The sequence below is a fragment of the Diospyros lotus genome, chromosome 7 (genome assembly GCF_014633365.1).
Source record: "Diospyros lotus cultivar Yz01 chromosome 7, ASM1463336v1, whole genome shotgun sequence".
Taxonomy (NCBI): Eukaryota; Viridiplantae; Streptophyta; class Magnoliopsida; order Ericales; family Ebenaceae; genus Diospyros; species Diospyros lotus.
In genome coordinates, this window is record NC_068344.1 from 27312512 (window position 1) to 27318929 (window position 6418).

The following is a 6418-nucleotide window of genomic DNA, read 5'->3' on the forward strand; positions in this document are numbered from 1 at the left end:
GTTTTTGCTCTCAGGAGATGAAACTAATTCTATCTCTACCCACAGAGATGATCCCTCAACTCATATTTTGTCTTTATTTGTACAAAATTAAAAAACATAAAGTAAAAATAATCAAAAGTGAAAACATGCGTGCAATAATAAAATAATTGATATTTTAGAATATAAATAATTGGTGTTTTAGAATATAAAGCATGCGCAATAATAATTGGTATTTTAGAATATAAAATAATTAAAACATATATTTTAAAATTTAAATATAAACAATCTTTCTATTTTAGCATATATGGAAGCATAAGAGTTGAGAGGGAAATTTTTTTCTCTCAACATTATATTGAGGGTTTTTTATTTTATAATAAAATAATTAGTATTTTTACATGTGATAATTTAATAATAATTTGATTGGTCATTGATAAGATCTGAGTCGAACTAAAAGTTGGATTTTATTACGAAGATTAAGAAAGAATAACTTAAATATAAATTGGGGCAATTAAGTAACTGACCGGCTTCATAACTCTATTGCAAAGCAAGCCATGTTAGGGGTCACGCTAGGCTTTAGGTTTGAGTTGTTGGAAAAGCATCATTTTTTAGGAAAAAGGGGAAGCCATGCGCTCAAGTGTGAGCTTCACATTGTGTCATGTGTGGGCTTTGTGGTCGGGTTGCGCGTGCGTTTTTGTTGCTAGACATTGAATATTTCCATCTCTAAGGCTTTTTTTTCTATGAAATTTTTGGTTTTAGCAACAGATTTTTTTCCTTCTCTAATTAACGACGAATTTAAAAATTCGTGGCTAGGTAATTAGCTACGTCCCGTCAAGTGCCGTATTTGTTCCATTCCATTGCTAAAAACTAATTTTTTTTTTTTTGTAATGACATGAGTTATTAAAATATCAAGAGAAATGTTTATGCACACAACATAAATGACACATGAAAATGGTTTTCTAACCCTCAGTAAATGGTTCTATCACTTATCTTTGCACATGCAATTGTGTAGTGTGGACCAAGTTACACTAAGTACAAGAAAGGAGTTTATTGCCTCTAAGGCATAAGTCATAATAATCTGTGATTTGTATTAATAGGTCATGAGTTTGATTCCTTGTCCTGCACAGTGAGACAAAGTCTCCACCTACAATTTAACTTCTCTATCGAAATTAAAGGCATGAGTGACGGGAGACCTCGCAAGGGTGGTAATCCTAAAAAAGAAGTTTGTTGAGTGAAAGAGAAATGATTTTTGAATATGAAATGTGGATAGATGCTTTATTTAGTGTTGGTTACACATTATAAGTTTATATTCTTATAAACTTTTTAACTTCATAAGTTTCATTTTGGTAAGGTTTGTATGAAAATGAATCCTGATGTAGACCATTAAAAGGTTGAAATGTAAGTTAACTTTGTCATGAACGTTTGAGATGAGAAACTGACTTATGCTTATGTTTATCGACACTTGCTGTTTTGGCTAAAATGGGGTTCCTAATGTATGATTATTTCTTTATTTATATTTTTTTCAAAAATTAGGATGTGTAGCCAAATTTTTTGGCACAAAAATAATTGAAAAAATAATTTTTCCACATTTAGTTATGAATTCTCTTATAAAACTTGTTCGAACAGTCTAAAACGGAACACAGCTATGAAGTAGTCTATTTTGACGACTTCTTGGGAGAAGTAGACAACATATTAAATTACACAAAAATCTTAGGCAATGGGTAAGGAAGTGTAGTTTCTAGCATACCTGATTTCACGTCTGTTTGATTCTGTAAAAAAAGATATGCCCAATTTGGTAACGATTGTGTGGTATAATCGTTCAGTTATAGATTGATTGAGTTTGAGTCAGATTTAGGAAAATTAAACCTTAATAAAATCAAATAAAATTTGGATATGTTGTAACCCATTGAGTGAGTTTTCTGACAGTGCATGACTCGCTCGAAAAGACAAAGATTTGGTCAGCTACCCAAGATATAGAAGTGGGCCATAGTAAGAGCAAAATTGTAAACAATCAATTTTGTATAAATTTTGATTGGTAAAAATTTATGAGTTTTCTAGTTGTATAATTTTTGTAAATTAATATGAAGGTATGGATATATTATATGGATTTGATCCCGGTGAGTTGTCCAGTATCAATCATATGAAAGGAAAACTCCATCTCTTTAGTCTAAGGGTAGGCTAAAGATGACTCAAAGAAGTGTAACATGCTTGAATGAGTAAGGTCATGAGCCACACTATTCAATTTTGGAAGAGAGTGATTGAGTAAAGATTAAGAAGAGACACCAAGATTGTCTTAAAACTAATTTATTTTCATTCTTGGTAAGTTAAAAATGGAAGCTATATACATGTTGAGCACCTAATGGAAAAATATAGAAATAAACAAAACAATTTACATATGGTGTATTAGTACATATATAGATGTATATAATTGTATTAATGTAGGGATGTTTATGTAAGTTCATGTATATATAACATACTCAACATAGCATATGGTCAAATTGATTAAAAATCTTTCTACATGGTGTTTATAGATTTTGAAAAGCTTATCACAAAATTCCTAGTGAGGTCATACGAGGGTTTAGGGAGGAAATGAATTCAAATTACTTATAACATTTATCATGGAGCATTTATTACAACGGGATCACATTTAGGATTTGCATTAAACCCTTACGTACCCATTTGCCCTATTAATGGATGAATTGACTAAAAATTTCTAGATAAAGATGTCTTGGTATATGCCATTTGCAAATGACATTATGTTGATGGATGAGATAAAAGAAGTTGTAAATATTGTAACTTAGGATATGAATTAAGGAACGCATTAGAATCAAGAGATTTTACATTGAGTGAAAATTAAATATATAGAATATGAGTTTAGTAAAACTACAAATGTGAAAGATATTATGGTAAAATTTGAAGTTCAAGTCATACCAAAAAAAAAAAAAAAAATCAGTTCATATATATCTTGAATCAATTATCTAACAAGGTGGGGATTAGTGTGGATGTTTCCATGAAATTAAGATAAAGATGGCTAAAATAGAGAAGTGCGTCAAGTATTTTATGTGATAGTATGGTTTTGCTAAAGGTAAAAAGACAATTTTATAAGACAATAGGACCATCTTTATTGTATACCACAGAATGTTAGACAATGAAGCACTAATATGTGTAAAATATGAGCAAAACTAATATAAAGATGCTAAAATGATGTAGGGCTATATAAGAAACGAGAAAATTAGAAACGAGGTTATTTGTAAGAAGGTTGAAATAACTCTTACTGAAGATAAGATGTTTGAAATATGATTAAGATGGTTTGGTTATATGTGAAAATGACTAATAGAAACTTTTATCTAGAGAGTGGATATAATAGAACAAGTATTTAGCAAAAAAAGTAGAGCAAGACCAAGAAAAAAAATGGTGAGAGAAAGTTGAGTATAATTTGAGTCATAAGCCTCTTGTAGAACATAAAATTATAAATAAAAATGGCTAATAAAGTAGAATTTATGTAAGTGTAACTGATCCCATATAGAAAAATAAAAACTTTGTGTATTATTCTTCCTTGTTCTTACCCTCCTCTCTAGTCTCGACTGCCAGTGGGAGTTGTTGGACTGGCAGATTTGGTCTGGAAGTCGTAGAAAATGTAAAAAAAATTGGAGGAGGAGAGTAAGAAAAGAGAAAGGAGATGAGAAATAGAGAGAAGAGAAGAAAACTAGGAGAGTTTACCCAAAGAGGGGGCGGTTGGTGAGTTTGCTGGTCATCAGATTTGTGGGAGAGGAGAGTGGGAGAGAAGGAAATATAACTAAAGTGTAATGGAAGTGTCGAAACACCTTTTTGGTGTTTTTTAATTTTTTTTTTCAAATTTTTTGATTTAGTACAAATGAAAACGAGCAATCAAACACTATTTTTTTAATTTTATTTTTAACATTTTGGAAACGGAAATTGAAAATGGAAGCCCAACCAAACGGCCCTTGGTTCTAATTTAATAGACATACGCTTGCTCTTGAATCTAGCTAAATGTGTTCTACGCAATTCTTACTTAATAAACATCTAACAAACTTGTGACCAACAACAATTACTAGTGTTAATTTCACTAGGTATGGCAGGTGTATACATTTTAGATCTCCAATGATCATTAGTTTAGAACTCACATGTTTTGATTTGACGAGTTTTACGTTAGTTATCAGCTCCCTAACACAATCCTCTTTAATTTGAGCTTCAGAGTGACTATAAATAAGAATCCACGTGTTGTTCAAAAAAAGAAGAAGGTGGAGACAAAAGGAGAGGTCGGTAATATATATATATATATATATATATAAAGAGAGAGAGAGAGAGAGAGTATATCCAATTGCTAGGTTACAGTAGCATGCATGCTAGGTTTTGAGGAAATTAAGTTGTTCAAAAGCATTGCCGGAGACAGACAGTACTCAGAAGTTTTTTCAGTATCTTTTTATTTAATTTGGCTTTAAATAGCATTGGTTTATGTAATAGAAATTTCTACCTGTTATGTGAAAGGTTCATGTCCATGTAATGTTAGCAATTATATCTGCCTGCAGAATAAATGATCCTCTAATAGCTGCTGCCTTCAGAACATGTTTCGATGTCCCAATATGCTTATAGAAAAATTCATATTTCAAGTTCTTGCAGCAGTCATTAGAAGCAGACATTGCATTGCTAAAGGATGGATCCCTGCAGGCATACTAACTAAGCAAGACTTGGGGAAACGCCATGCATGTATTGTGAATTAATACTTAAGAATCGTCTGGGCTTCGGCAGTTCCATTTTCAGTAAGACTGAAAATGTGTATGGAAGTGTGATAATATGACAGACAAGCACAATTCTACCTTCGTCAGTTGATTGGGCATTCCAATCGATTATCCATTTTTGTTTTGCATGTGTGAACCAAAATAAATGCTTAAGTGGCGAAATCAAAAAAGAATTTTAGTCTGGACCAAATTATAAAAATTATAATTATTTATAATAATATATATAAAAAAATAAAAAAAAGTCAGCTGGGGCCTTGGCCCCAGCTAGCCAAAACGCGGCTCCGCCACTTTGTTGCCACTTTGTTACACATTTTGTGTTATCAATAGGTGTCATTACAAGTGGTAATTCCATTTTCTCTTGTATAATCATTGCATGTTTTCTTGATATTTTTTATTTAGTTATGACAATATTTTATTCTTGTTGGTACTTAATTGTCTAGTATAGTATATGGTGCCACTCAATAATTTGATAAAATTTTTGTTTTCTATTCAAAGGGATTCTTTATTTGATAATCTGTATCTTTCTAGATAAGTGGTGGAAGATATCTAAATTGATGTCATTTTCTACAATAATGTGATCTTCAAGTCTTATAGTAATATATTATGCACCTTAATATTTTTGTTAAATTTAAGTTTTATATATCTTTTTTTTTTTTTGTGTGGATAAAGAAAGGGATTTCAAGCTTTGTTTGACTAATTAATTTGCCTACAAATATAAACACATTAACGCTTATGATATGGATAAGTAAAATTTCATTCAAAGAGTAACCTTGTAACTTCAAAATTGAGGATCTAACTCTTTATTCTTCTCACTTTGGTGTTTACAAGTTAAGTGTGAATTTAGCATTTAAATCTAAATGCCAATGAGATAACCCTAATTTATTTTTTGTTGCCCTTGAGGTATTACAATGTGTAGCTAAGAGGGTTCTACGATAATGAAATTACTCAAATTTGAAATTAAAGAATACAAAAATATTATCAAAGAGCCCTAATTGGTCCCTTGCCACAGTTAGTTAGCTAGCTATTTGTCTAATGATAAACTTGTACTTTAGGAGTGTTTTAGGCATTGACATATTTTTTATATCTCTTTGATGTATCTGCCTCAAATATCTATAAATAGAGGGCTAGGGTAGTCACTTGGGACATCATTCATTTTTTGATTGTGTACGAGTGTAGTGAAAACGAGAGAGGAAACGCTGGAACAGTTAGTTCTTTGTAATCTCTATTGAGAATTGTACTCGTGAGTGAGAGAATGGGGAATTCTTTGTACTGATTTCTGATTTCTAGTGGATTGCTCTTGGGATTGAAGAGGTTGGATGTAGGATTGCTCACAACAATCTGAACCAAGATATATCTTTGTCTTCTTGTGTGTGTTGCATATTCTTGCCTTATCTTCTCATTTCGATTGTGGGTTGAATCTCTGTGTGTGTGAGTGTGTTTTGGTCTTTAATTGAGGATTGCCAGTGCTCCCAAATCTAACAAATTAGTTTTAGAGTCGGGTCACTCATCAAGAATCTCCAAGAACCTTTAGAAATCGATAGAAATATTTGCAAGAATGACTTCTACAGCATCTGTCACACGATATGATATTGAAAAGTTTGATGATCTAAATGATTTTGGCCTTTGGAAGATGAAAATGAGAGCCCTTATTGGAAATCTTGGATAAGAAAAAGCCCTCGATG